The following is a 17,177-nucleotide window of genomic DNA, read 5'->3' on the forward strand; positions in this document are numbered from 1 at the left end:
AATCTCAGAATCTGAAGTTGATTTTCTGGATCTCCGAGTAAAATTGAAGGATTCTAGGATTTTGACATCTCTGTTCCATAAAAGCACTGCAACCAACAACCTACTCCATTTTGCGAGTTTCCATCCGGCACACCTGAAGAAGGGTATACCCAGGGGTCAGTTTTTACGTTTACGACGTAATTGTACCGAATTGAGCGACTTTAGGGAGGCCTCACAAGATTTATCATCAAGACTGCATGAGAGGGGCTACCCTAAAAAGGTTATATCCCGGGCATTTGAAAGGGCCAAAGAATCTAAACGTGAGGATTTATTTGTACCCAAGATCAAATCACGGGACAACAAAATATGTGTGATCACTAGATACAACAACCAGTGGTCTGATCTTTATAAAATTTTGAATACCCATTGGTTTTTACTTCGGTCAGATGCTAAATTAGCTCTGCATGTTGATGATAAACCCAGGATCATAGCACGGAGGGCACCAAATCTCAAAGACACCCTGGTATGCAGCCACTTCCAAAGACCGGCTGGTACCACGGGTAGAGGTGGCACCATGAAAGGCACATATCCCTGCGGGGATTGCAATATCTGCCAATTTATGCTGAATTCCGATAACTTTTCCTATGGAGAAAATGGTAGGGTGGATCTCAAACACTATGTTAACTGCCGTTCCAGGAATGTAGTCTATGCCCTTCTTTGCCCCTGTTACAAGATCTATGTGGGCCAGACCATGCAGGAACTTAGGAAGAGAGTACAACAGCACACTTCGAATATTCGGCTGGCAGCACGGGATAGAAGCAAGCGGGAGAAACCCCTGACATCGGTGGCAACCCACTTTCTGGACTACCACAATGGTAGGTATGATGATCTACGGGTGGTGGGGTTGGACATTGTCCGGGGCAACATTAGGGGCACACATATCTCTAAGAGGTTGCTCTGCTCTGAATCAAGGTGGATTTTCAACCTTGGCTCACAGTTCCCAGGGGGCTTAAATGAAGAACTCACTTTCACTGGCTTTTATACATAGGTTCTGTCCTGCCTGAACAGACCCATGTACCACTCGTCTTTTCACATTTTTGTTTTTTGTTTTTGTTTTTTCCTCACTTTCATTTTTCCTTTCATTAGGAATAAAGGCTTGATGACACTGGAATGCAGGACTAAAGAAGTTGTGGATCCATCCCGCCTGCTCTTTCTTATTATTGTTCAATTTTAATAATTGTTAAGGCATATAGGATAGCACTAAGCACTTTAATCACCCCTGGTCACTGGAGTATATTCAATCTGTTGGTTGTTTCTTCCTATAGGGACACTTCTTGTACTTATTGTATTGTTTGTATTTTTGGACATCTGATGGAATCACTTATAGTATCGTAATGTTGTGTACTTCTTCCCGATTTATTTAATCAACTACTCATTTAACATGCGTCCAGCATGTAGATGTGTGTGTACTGGTTCTCTTCCTGCTTTTGCGCCTGCTTGCTTGGACCTTTCCTCCCCGGTGCATGGTCCCCCTTTACTTGGTTCGCTAAAACCTGGAGTCCCACGCTATATGTCTATGTATATGTCTTAACTATTCATCTTTATCATTTTGTATTCTTTGTTTGTCTACCAATTTATAATAAATCTATGTTTAGGACTCGGGGATACAGTTGTTGGGGGTGCAGACTATGGCCTGGGGTGTATAATTGTACGAACGGAGCCAATAAGGATTATTGTCATTGCGGGTACCAACTGTTCATGCACATATTTATTAATCTTTGGTATTTATTCATAATTTGTCTTGAGTTTGATATATTATTTTGCCTTTTGGCAGGTTCATCATGACCCATAGTCTGTTTATACTTGGTGTATATAATTATGTAGCCATTGTTGATTATGTGTTGCTTGATATATGTATGAATTATTGCCCTGATTGTGGGTCTATTATGGCTCAAAACTTGGACATATTGTTTGTTTATTTAAAATCACATTGTATATATAATCATGCAGTGACCCTCCTTTGATTGACTTAAAATATGAAATCATGTTAAAACATTTATTTCAATCGATTTGCTTTTTGATGGACACCTTTTGGCTCGATCTAAATGTCTGGATTAACAATATTCACCCTTGCATTTTGCGTTCCATTGCGCTTCACTGCACCCCTTACCTGTTTGCGTTCCATTGAATGCAGTGGCGCGGGCTGGCGGCCGAAGGTGACGTCGGTGCCGGGGTGCGTTTCCGGCCTGTGGAACGCATTGTGGGGCCGACTTCCGGTTCGGGCGCCATCTTGCGCACGCGCACCTGCTTTCACAACACGCCGGTTTGCACCGGCATTCGCATCTGCGCGCGACCATGCACCGGGGAGTACTCAGGTAACACACACCCCCTGCCGCCCTCTTTCCCTGGCTCCCTCCTTAGGATTCTTTCTGATAGGTTTGACCACAGTTTTGTATAATTATAATGTAATTAGGATGACTATAAATATGATGAAACTGCTATCTGGATTCCCATGGACCTCTGAGGAAGCTAATCTTTGCACTGGCGATACGCGTGAGGGCTTTCTGCTCTCCTCACTGATGGGCTTTTTGATCTTCCATGTGCTACCACTGTGTTATATGATAAGTATTTCACCCAGGAGTAGCAGGCATTTCAATGTTTTCCTGTTGTAGGATTGTTGATTGTATGGTGACCTTGGATGTTTTGTCATATATTACTTTACCCATCAGTGGGGCTTGCTCCATGTATCCATGCTTTTAATTAATATGTCTCAATAAATTATATTTTTTATTCTTAGAGGTGCGGCTTAGTTATGGTATTTCTTTTCTCAGTTTAGCTCATGCTTGTCCTTTTGATACCAGGCCTGCACTCCTTTCCATATTGTCAGGTGTGCCCCTCATCATTCAGTTTTGGCACCCAGACCAGCTCATGGCCATCACTAGTGCGTGGATGGGGGGATACAGAGGACACAGACGATACACCTCCCACAGAGGACAGCTTTTCGTTGCCTCTGGGACATCCTTGCACACATGAGCGATTACATGCTGCAGTGTCTCCGCAACGACCGCCGAGTTGCCCACATTCTAAGTTGTGCTGATTACTGGGTGGCCACGCTGCTGGATCCCCGTTACAAGGACAACGTACCGTCCTTAATTCCGTCACTGGAGCGTGATCGTAAGATGCGCGAGTACAAGCGCACGCTGGTAGACGCGCTGCTGGTGGCATTCCCACCTGACAGCGGGGGCACAGTGGAAGCACAAGGTGAAGGCAGAGGAGGAGGAAGAGGTCGCCAATGCAGCTGGGGCACCGCCAGCACCTCAGAAGGCAGGGTTAACATGGCCGACATGTGGAAAAGCTTTGTCACCTCGCCACAACAACCAGCACCACCAGCTGATATGGAACATCTTAGCAGTAAGCAGCATTTCACCAACATGGTGGAGCAGTATGTGTGCACACGCCTACAAGTACTGAATGACGGGTCTGCCCCCTTCAACTTCTGGGTCTCCAAATTGTCCACATGGCCAGAGCTTGCCCTGTATGCCTTGGAGGTGCTGGCCTGCCCTGCAGCCAGTGTACTCTCTGAACGTGTATTTAGCACGGCAGGAGGCATCATTACATAAAACAATAAAAGCATTTTTGAAGAAAAAAAAGCATGTTTTAGTGTCTCCATATTCTAAGTCATATTTGTTTTTTGCCCAATTGTTTTATGTAGGGGCTCATTTTTTGAGGGATGAGGTGATGGTTTGATTGGTACTATTTTGGAGGGCATACGCATTTTTGTTTGCACTTTTTGTGATGTATGGTAACAAAAAATGGTTGTTTTAGCACAGTTTTTATTCAATTTTTTCTATGGTGTACAGGTGACAGGTATAGAGCCGGTCGTTATGGACGCCGCAATACCCAATATGTATGTTTTTCTTTTCTTTTTTTTTTCAATTGTATGTGTTTTATTTTGGGAAAGGGGCACTTTTTGAAACTTTTTTTTGTCCCACTCTGGGACTTAAACTTCTGGTGTCTGAACCCCTCTGCAATGCATTGCCTGTGTTGTAATGCATTACCGCTCATCTTTTATGCTGACAGCCTGTCTGTGAGACCCAGCCTAACTAACGTTTTTTTTCACTCTATGGGAATCCTTTATTGAGATTCTACCTCCTTGAACCAAAACACAATTATGTAGCTGTTTCCAATACACAAACTGGTACCAGACCAGAACAATAGAGGGGGTACCACCAATCAAACATTAGTTTTTCAAAAGCAATTTATTACCCCGCTGTTACATTTATACCTGGTGGTCCTTATAGGACAGTCCGCGCACTTCCTACTCACTCACCTTCTCCCCAACTTCTTCCTTTACTTAGTCTATTCAATGTTCTCTTTTCTTTTATATATATATATATATATATATATATATATATATATGATTTCCAAGCCGACTGGTTTCCTTTACCTGTTTGTTTGTCTGACAACGTCAACATATATTGCAACATATACACTGCTCAAAAAAATAAAGGGAACACAAAAATAACACATCCTAGATCTGAATTAATTAAATATTCTTATGAAATACTTTGTTCTTTACATAGTTGAATGTGCTGACAACAAAATCACACAAAAAAAAATGGAAATCAAATTTTTCAACCCATGGAGGTCTGGATTTGGAGTCACACTCAAAATTAAAGTGGAAAAACACACTACAGGCTGATCCAACTTTGATGTAATGTCCTTAAAACAAGTCAAAATGAGGCTCAGTCGTGTGTGTGGCCTCCACGTGCCTGTATGACCTCCCTACAACGCCTGTGCATGCTCCTGATGAGGTGGTGGATGGTATCCTGAGGGATCTCCTCCCAGACCTGGACTAAAGCATCTGCCAACTCCTGGACAGTCTGTGGTGCAACGTGACGTTGGTGGATAGAGTGAGACATGACGTCCCAGATGTGCTCAATTGGATTCAGGTCTGGGGAACGAGCGGGCCAGTCCATAGCATCAATGCCTTCATCTTGCAGGAACTGCTGACACACTCCAGCCACATGAGGTCTAGCATTGTCTTGCATTAGGAGGAACCCAGGGCCAACCGCACCAGCATATAGTCTCACAAGGGGTCTGAGGATCTCATCTCGGTACCTAATGGCAGTCAGGCTACCTCTGGCGAGTACATGGAGGGCTGTGCGGCCCTCCAAAGAAATGCCACGCCACACCATTACTGACCCAATGCCAAACCGGTCATGCTGGAGGATGTTGCATGCAGCAGAACGTTCTCCACGGCGTCTCAAGACTCTGTCACATCTGTCACATGTGCTCAGTGTGAACCTGCTTTCATCTGTGAAGAGCACAGGGCGCCAGTGGCGAATTTGCCAATCTTGGTGTTCTCTGGCAAATGCCAAACGTCCTGCACGGTGTTGGGCTGTAAGCACAACCCCCACCTGTGGACGTCGGGCCCTCATATCACTCTCATGGAGTCTGTTTCTGACCGTTTGAGCAGACACATGCACATTTGTGGCCTGCTGGAGGTCATTTTGCAGGACTTTGGCAGTGCTCCTCCTGTTCCTCCTTGCACAAAGGAGGAGGTAGCGGTCCTGCTGCTGGGTTGTTGCCCTCCTACGGCCTCCTCCACGTCTCCTGATGTACTGGCCTGTCTCCTGGTAGCGCCTCCATGCTCTGGACACTACGCTGACAGACACAGCAAACCTTCTTGCCACAGCTCGCATTGATGTGCCATCCTGGATAAGCTGCACTACCTGAGCCACTTGTGTGGGTTGTAGACTCCGTCTCATGCTACCACTAGAGTGAAAGCACCGCCAGCATTCAAAAGTGACCAAAACATCAGCCAGGAAGCATAGGAACTGAGAAGTGGCCTGTGGTCACCACCTGCAGAACCACTCCTTTATTGGGGGTGTCTTGCTAATTGCCTATAATTTCCACCTGTTGTCTATCCCATTTGCACAACAGCATGTGGAATTGATTGTCACTCAGTGTTGCTTCCTAAGTGGACAGTTTGATTTCACAGAAGTGTGATTGACTTGGAGTTACATTGTGTTGTTTAAGTGTTCCCTTTATTTTTTTGAGCAGTGTATTACTATGGAACTACTATATTTTCATAAACATTTTATGAGTCAAGTGTTCTACTTCACATTTTCTTGGCTATGTTTGTGTAATACCCCAGACTTGGGTGTATTACTATTGTGTTCTTCAATTGCTTCGTTCCTATATGTTTTATATGCAATTCTATGAAATGTTATGTACGTCACATGCACTATGTAATTTTTTCCTGCAAGGCATGTTATTTGTTGGCAATGGCTGGATGAACCACGGTTTAACCACCCTTTTACACCCCTCCATTAGAGTGGGGTCCTCCGACTTCCTGTCAGGTTGGAGAAGTCTAGTGTAGTGCAGTAATCTTTAGAGGTGAGTTAGGCGGAGAGGGGAAGAGAGAAGTCTGGCATAGATAGTTGGGGAGTGAGGAAGCAGCTCATAGGGCACCCACTCCCAAGAACTGTATTGTTTCCCCTCTGAGGGAAGTTTAGGACCCAAATTATCCCTTTCTTGCCATAGAGATAGGAAGCAGCTCATAGAGCACCAACTCTCAAGAAGTGAAGAAAGGACTCAAGAGAATCCTTGGGATCCCAGACAGCAGAGTGAACTGCGACAGCGATTCTACAGACACTGTTGTGAGGTGAGGGATTATGGCTAAAGACACCCTCATCACCAGACAACCACTAGGACAGCAAATAAGTGCAGAATTGCAGCTATCCAATCTGCCACCATACCTTCTCAGCTGGTGTCGGAAAATTGCACTAAAGCCTGCTTTTACAGTATATATTTCCAAGTTCTATGTTGCATTTAGTAAAAGTAACTTGGTTACATTCAACTCTGGCCTCTTTCTTCAGTGCTACAATTTTCACTGCAATGGACCCAGGGAGTGATGGCCTAAGGTAGGGCGCCATGACACCACAACACTAAATCAGGGACACTAACCCTCCCGTCCTCTACACCGGCTCCCATGGGGGCTTGCCGAATATGTACTCTGTTACTGAACAAATTACCTTCATTGTTGACACCCAATAAAAAAAATTGGAAAAACAAAACAAAATAGAGTTGTATTAAAGGAATTTAAGTCTGCTGTGTGTTTTCCCTTGCAGGAAGAAAACGCACCATAACTGCAGGTATGTTTTTTGAAAACCATATGTGTTTTTTATGCAGTACTTTGCAGCATCCAAACTGCAGCAAGGCTGTGACATGTGCTAACAACTTTAGAGTGACATACCTCTGCTTATGATTAACCGCAGGAGGTTGCATCCATAATAGCACAAAATAGCCCCTGTATTACACTCATCTGAAAAGTGTCTGAATTCATTTTATTTTTTTATTTTTTTTACTACAGTGCTTAAAAACAATGATTTATGGCAACAGTGAGTGAAAATTGTCTTTTTTTGTCTGATAAAAATCTTTTCCGTCTGCCAGAAATATATTACATTGCTCTGTAATGATAATCATTATTCTTATTTCTGCAGTGTGTAACGGGTATAGGTAGATAAGGAGTCTGAATATTTTAATTTTCCTCTGAAGATCAGGTATGGAAAATATAGGGAAAGTGTAAAATTTAAACTTTATTGATGTTCGTGGTGTGTTTGGTGAAATTTATTTGGCACTATGATCCGGACGCTGGTTAACGTCTGCTTCATAGTGTCAATGAAGGGTCTAATTAGGCAAAATAAGCAAGATATCATCTTCTCTCTCCTTTTCTGGGAAAAAAGGATCCTCCATATGTAACGATAGGGGAAGGAGGATAAATAACATGCACAGAAATTCATGTTATCCTCCCTCTTGGAACATGTGTAGTGTCCCACTACGTAGGGATGGGCACTACTAAGGGTCATGTTGCCCCACCTCCTGTGGGAAATTGCTATTGTATTTTATATTGCATTGTAATGTATAATTTCATGAATATCTCCTGTACCAAGCCTGCTAAGGGTGTAGTTTCTCCTCCTAAGCTGTAGAGGGAGCTAGGGAACCCCCTAATTTATATAGTTAGGCCCAGACAGGAAAGAGTAGTTCAGTCCAGTCCAGGAGGCTAAGTAGCTCAGTCTAGCCTGCCTGAGTTTCCTGAGTAAGAAAAGCTCAGAAGTTAACCCAGGAGAAGAAGTTGCCTCCTGAAGATATCTAGCACCTTGAAAAGTACAGTGCAGAGCCACCTTTATCCAGCTAAGTAGAAAGCTGAAGGGCAGAAGGATATTTACAGCAAGAGGATTTACACCAGAGGAAGGTTTCCCTACCCAAGGATAAAGCCAGCTATAGGGCATACGGGCCTTGGAGAAAGCCAGACAGGATCTGCGGAAAATACAGCCTGATCTGTAAGTGTTATTCCCTCTGAGTATCTTGCAAAGACTTTGCCTGCCACTTATGTGAAGCCTGCCTGTGACCAACATTGTACATGTGGAACTAACTGAAACCTGTAAATAGTTGAACTGTTCAGTAAAAAGAAGTTCTGGTTCACTGCAACTTTGTGTACCTCAATTATTCCTACAACAAATTGGTGTGCCACCGTTACCGGCACTGGTGTCACGAACTATAAGGGATCTTGCCACCGGCACATTAAACTTCCAACACCCAGGGCACCTCACCTACCACATGGCCTGGTCCCTACACACAGAGAGTGCCCCAGAGGATTTATGTGCCAGCCTCTCCATCACTGCTGTAACGCCTGCCCAGGGTAAATAAAAACTGTGAGTATCAAGAGCAACCCTCGGTTTGTTAACTACCCCTGTGACCTCACATTCGCTCACCCTGCAGGACTGGCGCACTGCACATGTACAGTTGCTCAGGGAGAGACAATCTATGTCTCTCCCTGTGTAGCCTGTGCAGTCTGTCAACATGTTCCCCCTTGCATTCTTCTTCTCCAGACTGGTTGACATCTCAGCGAGTTGAAGACGTGGAGGGTTGCATTATCAGAGCATATCTCAGGTTATGAATGAGCTACAGATATGATCCTTGTCTTGTTTTAATGGCTATCTGACTTACATGGGGGGGGGGATATTGCTTTTAGATATTAGGTCTGGAGTCAGAGCTGCATGTACTGTACAGGCAGCCCTGACTGGGACTTGTTTCAAGTGCTGTAACTCTTTATGTATGTGCTGCAATCCTGGTTTTGTTTTAACAAGACTTTGTCTAGTTTCTCTGCCTATCCTCAACAAAGGTCATCAATATGAGATTGGCAGAGGTCCGACTCCTTGGAACCCCACCAATCAGCTGTATCAGGAAGCTGCAGAGCTCATGTGCGTGCAGCGGCCTCCTCACAGCTTACCCAACACAGTACCATCTATTGGATAGCGACTATTTTTGTCATTGCAGCTCAGTCCCATTCACTTGAATGGGACTGAGCCGCATCTAGGCCGTGTGACAGAAGAATGTAAAGTTGCATGGTCTAGGAAGAAGGTGGAAGGGCGAAACGCGCGTTGGGGGTAGCGGTGGTGGTCCTGTGGCACTGCGGTCTGTATTTACTTTAATTGTCTTCTTTGCTGTTGCTTATCTCCTTGACTTGTGCAAGACTCTGATATATCTGCCATCTAATCATTGCATGGTTTGTTCATATACACATGATTGACCTTTGTCTACCTGTTTATTTAGTGGTGTGTGTGGGGGGCTCTACTTTAACACCTTCCACAACCTTTGTTTGCCTGCTTACTTTTGATGGCAGTTTTAATGGAGATATGAAGCTGCAGGGAGGGACTGATGCCTACTTTGTATTTGTATTTATACGAATATCTCCTTATTTTTCTTTGATTATGTGACCTGTATTGCGATTGGTCCACCACCCACTGCCACATTTGGGATCCATTTTTACTGATGACTAGCATTATGTATTGTAATTTTTACAGATGTATTTGAAATAAAGATGTTCTTTAATATTTAATAGTGGTGTGGTGTCGTGGTGTGGCATTTGATTAGGACCACACACTTGTTGTGTTATATTGGATATATTGTTTGGTGTATTATAACTAGAGATGGCCTTGCGGTTCGCCCGCCGAATGGGCTAACATATGGCGATGTCCGCAGGTGCCATATTCTTTTACATTGTAAAGAACTTTGACCCATCCATGACACATCCATCAGGTTGTACAGGACAGCCAGTTGAGACGTTTCAGCACATGGACATACCCCCTACCTTATAAAAAAAAACGATCTGGCCGCCATTTCATATTCAGTCTTTTGCCAGTGTAGAGAGAGGTTGCTGTATGCAGCAGGGGCAGACTTTTAGGGACACCAAACGCTAGCTAATAGGGCCACAAAAGTCCTTTTAAGGACTGGTATAGGTGTGCTATCGATAGGTGTGACTTACTGAGGGGTCTAATATACTTATAATATACTTTCTAACATAGAAAGTATATTATAGTGCATTTGTATTGTGCAGCAGTTGTGTACGGTTCTGCTGCGATACTGCAGCTACACAGAGTGACAATCGGTATTGGAATAAATAATTTCAACTGGTGTGATTTACCAGTTGCCCCCCCAAAAAAATGATTGAAGCAGGGGTGTGATATACCAATAATATACTTTCTATATAGTGCATTTGGGTAGTGCAGCATTTGTTCGCGGTTTTGCTGCGTTACCTCAGCTACACAGAGTGACAAACGCTATTGGAACAAATAATTTCTTCTGGTGTGATATACCAGTTGCCCCCCCAAAAAACTGATTGAGGCAGGGGTGTGATATACCTTCTTCCACAAATAAGGCTCTTCTATAGGGACTTTTGCCACAGGGTCATTTTGAAAATGACAGGCAGAGGAAGAGGCAGGCCATTCCACAGGGGTGGTAGGGGTCGGGCAGGTGCACCAAGCCGGAGCCTAAGTGGGAAGTTGCAGAAGGTGCGTGCGATTACGTCAAAGGATGCACCAGACTTGGATGAGTGGCTCACTCAGCCTTATCCTTCTTCACCCTCCTCATCTTCTCTATCTGCACCCTCTTCACTCTCTGCTGTGTGCACCCCCAAACACACAACCACCACCATTTCCCCTCCACTCAAGTCAGAGGAATTATTTTCCCATCCATTCCAAGACCTTACTGATGCGCAGCCATTCTTGGCATCGGATCAGGAAGAGGAGGTTATCAACGGTTGCCACCCAGCAGTCTGATGAAAGTGCCCAGATTAGCCCAAGAAGGGTGGTCCCCACTGTTGCTGCCTACTCCGAGATCTCTAATGTCAGTGGTGGTGAAGGTGACGATGATGACGTGTCATTGGACGTCACGTGGGTGCCCACAAGAGAGGAAGAGGAGGGGAGTTCAGAGGGAGAGATGGAGTAGCAGATAGGGAGGAGAAGGAGGAGAAGCAAGCAGAACTTACAGTGCACAGGAGGCAAAAAGCAGACTGTTAATGAATCTGGAACGAGCCATCCACTATGCACGGTCACATCTAGTGCTCCCAGGACACCGGCACATGGCTCTGCAGTGTGAGCTTTTTTTAACACGTCCGCTGCTGTCAATAGTGTTGCCATCTGCAGCCTGTGCTTTCAACGCATAAGTCGCGGTAAGCCCAACACTCCCCTAGGGACGACCTGGCTCCCATCAACGAGCCCAGTAAGAGCAACACCGTCAGAACCCACAAAGCCACACTCCCGGCGCTCCACGTCCGGCCTCTTCTCCTTCTCCTCTCTCCTCCCATTTGTCCTCCACTCCACCTTCCACCGTGCCGTCGTTGCGTTCATCTGGCAAAAGGCAGGCTTCCGTGGCCCAAATGTTCGACCATAAAAAGATGATGATGCCAGATAACCCTCTTGCTCAGCAGCTGACCGCTGGATTGTCGGAACTGCTAGCCCTCCAACTACTGCTATATAAACTGGTGGATTCAGAGGCCTTTAGAAAATTTGTGGCCATTGGCACACCGCAATGGAAGGTCCCCGGAAGAAAATATTTCTCCCATAAGGGCATCCTGAAGCTATATGGCCACGTTCAGCGGCAAGTGAATGTATCTCTAAAGATACATCTGACCACAGACACGTGGTCTAGTAAACACGGGCAGGGAAGGTACATAACTTTTACTGCCCACTGGGTGAACCTTCTGACAGCCGTCAAGCATGCAACCCGTGGCACCCGTGTGGATTTGGTGTTACCGCCACGGATTGCACATGCAGGCCTGCCTCTTCTTCTCCTCCTCCATCCTCCGTCTCCTCCTCAGCTGACTCTTCCTTTTCCACTGCTACCGCCTCTTCCGCTGAGCCCCCCCAAGCTCCCCAGAACCTATTCGACGTGCCAGGTAAGACGTTGCCATGCCGTGCTGCGGCTGTTGTGCCTGGAAACCAAGAGCCACACTGGTCCTGCACTCCTTTCAGCTTTGCGGTCACAGGCCGATCAGTGACTAACCTTGCTCAATTTGACAGTTGGTAAAGTGGTGTGCGACAACGGTGCCAATCTGCTGAGCACGCTGAAGCAGGGCAAAATGACACACGTCATGGCACACGTCCTGAACTGAGCCATGCAGCGATTCGTTGCCAAATACCCCGGGCTCCAGGACGTCTTGCGGCAGGCCAGGAAAATCTCTGCCCATTTAAGAAGATCTTACACGGCCATGGCTCGCCTTGCTGACGTTCAGTGGCGACACCACCTGCCCGTCAGACGTCTGATTTGTGACTGCCCGACGCGCTGGAACTCCACCTTGATAGGCTACTCCAGCAGAAACATGCAGTTAACGACTACCTGTACAAACTCTGCGGCAGGCAGGACAGATTCTGAGGAGCTTGTTTTTTTTTCACTGCACCAGTGGCTGCTTCTGCAGCCATTTGATGAGATCACCAAACTGGTCAGTCGCAGCCAGGGCGCCATCAGTGAATTCGTACCTTACGCCTTCTTTCTGGAGCATGCATTTCATCGTGTCATTGATCAAGCTGTCGAGGAGCAGGAGCAGAAAGATGAGGAAGTCGCAATGCTGGATGAATTCCTAGAGTGGGCTACTCCATCTGAGACAAGTCTACAGGAGTCTGAAGAGGAGTCAGAGAAGGATGGTGTCGGGGCGGAGGAGGCGCATGGTGCCTGGGAAGAGGAGGAGAAGAATAGCATGCTTTAAACTTTTCTGGGATCCCTGGTGTTGTCCTTGGCTGGGGGGAGGAGACCAAGGACGACATTATCCTGGATGATAGGCAGGAGCCAGGCCACTCCACCACTTCCAGTTTAGTGCAAATAGGGGCCTTTATGCTCCAGTGTTTGAAGAGGGACCCCCGTATAAAAAGCATAAAGGGCAAGGACCAGTACTGGGTGGCAATGTACTTAGACCCCAGTACAAACACAAAATGGCGGACATGTTACCAGCATCAAAGAGGGCTGTCAGAATGCAGCACTTCCAGGCCTTGCTTAAAGAAATGCTGCATTCTGCTTTTGCGGGTGCTGGCAGAGGAATTTCCACTCACAGAGAAACAGTTGAGGGTACCAATCCAACAGTGCATGCAAGAAGAGGGCAGTTTGAAGATGTGTTGGTCACTTCGGATATGAGATCATTCTTGCAGCAAACCCATGGACAGCTGCCCTCTGGATCCAGCGTCAGGGAACACCTAGACCAACAGGTGTCTGACTACATGGGATTAACGGCCGATGTGGACGCTCAGAGAAGCGAGGAACCCCTGGACTACTGGGTGTGCAGGCTTGACCTGTGGCCAGAGCTGGCACAATTTGCCATGGAACTCTTGGCTTGCCCCTCGTCCAGTGTCCTGTCCGAAAGGACGTTCAGCGCAGCAGGGGGGATCGTGACCGATAAGCGGACTTGCCTAGCTCACAACAGTGTGGACTACCTCACATTAAAAAAAAAATTAATGAGGCATGGATCTCGGAGGAATTTAACCCATGTGACGAGTCAACCACGTTTAATTGAATTTCCTCATGACAGCCCACAAATATCCGCCACCACCCAGAGCAAAAAATGTTCCCTGTCTTAGGTAAATACAGTGGCATAAAAGGCCTTTTCTGTCCGTTGAATGCCTAATGTTTTGGGCCTCGGAGGAAATCAACACCTGTGATGACCACGTGTTTCAACTATTATCATTAGGGCTTTTTCAAGAGGGGGGATTTCGTTAGCCATGGTTTTAATCCAATTTTATATTTTTAGTTTGTTTAAACATATGTATTTAATCTGTATTTATACTGGCCTTCAGTAAAATTGATATCCATTGACCGTCTAACAGACCTCCAGCCACATAATCACTTGATCTTTTCTGTACGGTGAATGCATAATTTTTGGGGCCTGTAATACACTGGCCTGCAGTAAAATTTATATCCAATGACCGTGTAATCTACCTCCAGCCACATATATACTTGCTCTTTTCTGTCTGCTGAATGCATAATTTTTGGGGCCTGTAGTACACTGGCCTGCTGTAAAATTGATATCCAATGACCGCGTAATCTACCTCCAGCCAAATACTTACTTGCTCTTTTCTGTCCGCTGAATGCATAATTTTTGGGGCCTGTAGTACACCCGCCTGCTGTAAAATTGATAACCATAATTTGTGGGGCCTGTAGTACACTGGCCTGCCGTAAAATTGATATCCATTGACCGTGTAATCTACCTCCAGCCACATACTCACTAGTTCTTTTCTGTCCGCTGAATGCATAATTTTTGGGGCCTGTACTCCACTGGCCTGCTGTAAAATTGATATCCAATGATCATATAATCTACCTCCAGCCACATACTTACTTGTTCTTTTCTGTCCGCTGAATGCATAATTTTTGGATCCTGTAGTGCACTGGCCTGCTGTAAAATTGATATCCAATGACCGTGTAATCTACCTCCAGCCACATACTTACTTGTTCATTTCTGTCCGCTGAATGCATAATTTTTGGGGCCTGTAGTACACTGGCCTGTTGTAAAATTGATATCCAATGATCGTGTAATCTACCTCCAGCCACATACTTACTTGTTCTTTTCTGTCCACTGAATGCATAATTTTTGGGGCCTGTAGTACACTGGCCTGCTGTAAAATTGATATCCATTGACCGTGTAATCCACCTCCAGCCACATACATACTTGTTCTTTTCTGTCCGCTAAATGCACAATTTTTGGGGCCTGTTGTCCACTGGCCTGCTGTAAAATTGATATCCAATGATCGTGTAATCTACCTCTAGCCACATACTTACTTGTTGATTTCTGTCCGCTGAATGCATAATTTTTGGGGCCTGTAGTACACTGGCCTGCTGTAAAATTGATATCCAATGACCGTGCAATCTACCTCCAGCCACATACTTACTTGTTTTTTTTCTGTACAGTGAATGAATAATTGTTGGGGCCTCAGAGGAATTCAACACCAGTGATAACCACATGTTATCGAATTTAAACTATTATCATTATTTTTTTTTTTCAAAAGGGGGATTTCATTAGCCATGTTTTTAATCCAATTTTATTCTTTAAGTTCTTTTAAACATATGTATTTGTACTGGCTTGCAGTAAAATTAATATCCATTGACCGTGTAATATACCTCCGGCCACATAATCACTTGATCTTTTCTGTCAAAAGATGAATGCTTAATGTTTGGGGCCTGTAGTCCAGTGGCCTACAGTAAAAATTTTATCCATTGACCGCATAATGTACCTTGAGCCACATAATCAGAATTTCTTTTATGTCAGGTGAATGCCTAATTTTTAAGGCCCATACTCCCGTGGCCTAAAATGAAATTTTTCTAGGCTCCAACAGGTCACATTTAAGAGAATTTCCCTTTAAGACACATAAAAATGTCCCCTGATTAAGACACATATTTTTTGTTGGAATTTTTGTCATTGATCCCCCTCTAGAATGTCATTTTCCATGTAGTGGGACTATTTGTGCACTTCTACTAAGTATTTGGTGGCTGCAAATATGAGCTGAAGGTTTTTCAGGTTCGCCTGCTATTAAAGTAAATGGGGCCCGCTGCAAACATTCGGTTTGCGAACATTTGATTGCGTTCGCGCGATCGCTTACCGTCCTGGCAGATGTTCGTCCTTGACTACTTCTAACCCTTTAAAATTTGTCTCTCACCAACTTTTCACAATTTATACTACAATCAACGTCCAACATGACATGTAAGCATCATTATCAACACACCTGTATGGCACCAGGATGTGAAGTCATTGTCATTCGAAAGTGCCCAGCCCATCTCTTCTACCCAATTTCAGCTCCTTCCCCATTCTCTCAAGCCTTCCCCTCTTCCTTGACATGACCATGCAGAAGTGCCAAATCTCATGCAGGAGCTCTCTCCCTGTCTTCCGGCGCCTGTGCACTACATTCCCTTCTGTGGGCTGCTGTCTCATCATATATTCTGCGCATGCGCTGTAGCCTTTTGCTCTTGTGGTTTGCACTAGCCCACAGAAGGGGATGTAGTGTGCAGGCACCAGCAGGTAGGGAGATGGTGCTTGCATGAGATTTGGAAGTGCTGCACGGTGAAGGCAAAGGAGAGGGAAAGATGGCTTGAGAGGATAGGGGAGGAGCTGAAAATAGACAGAAGAGATGAGCTTGGGCACTTTCAAAAGGAAAGCCTGCCCACCTGGGCACTTTGAGACAGATTTACTGTACATATCAATAAATATTATTTAGCATTGACTTCACACTCTGGGGGCATACAGGAATGTTCATGTACTGTTGGGCATCGCTGGTAGTATATGTTGTGAAAAGTGATTGACAGATTATTTTTAAGTCAAGTTTCACTCATAGCTGTCAGATGGGATAAACTATAACTTAATTCTTATTGTTTAGTCATGTATACCAGTGTTCCTCAACTCCAGTCCTCAGGGCCCACCTACCAGTCATGATTTGAAAATGTCTGACAGAATGCATACCTACGGTAAGTCCTGATGTATGGACACTAATTATATCACCTGCTCAATACTAAAGAAGACCTAAAAACATGACCATCAGGTGGACCCTGAGGACTGGATTTGAGGAACCCCAGTGTATACTAAAGCAACAGAATCCATTGCAACTTACATGCAAAGAATCAAAGCAAGTAGCACTGGTTCTAGCAAAGATGAGCAATTAACATGGCTGATGATACTACCTTCAAAGTTTCTACTGTTACTGGAATTGCTGATATTAGTCTCTAGCCAGTCTTATACGGTCGTAATAACCATGAACTCATACAGCCCAGGCCTTTGCCTAAAAATATTAATTTCATTGCTTTTTCTTTAATTACCTCAAAATGCGATATCTTTAAAAGCATCCTAAAATCTCATTGTGAGAGGTACATACCGTATGGAA

This window comes from Bufo bufo, chromosome 1 (genome assembly GCF_905171765.1).
Source record: "Bufo bufo chromosome 1, aBufBuf1.1, whole genome shotgun sequence".
NCBI lineage: Eukaryota > Metazoa > Chordata > Amphibia > Anura > Bufonidae > Bufo > Bufo bufo.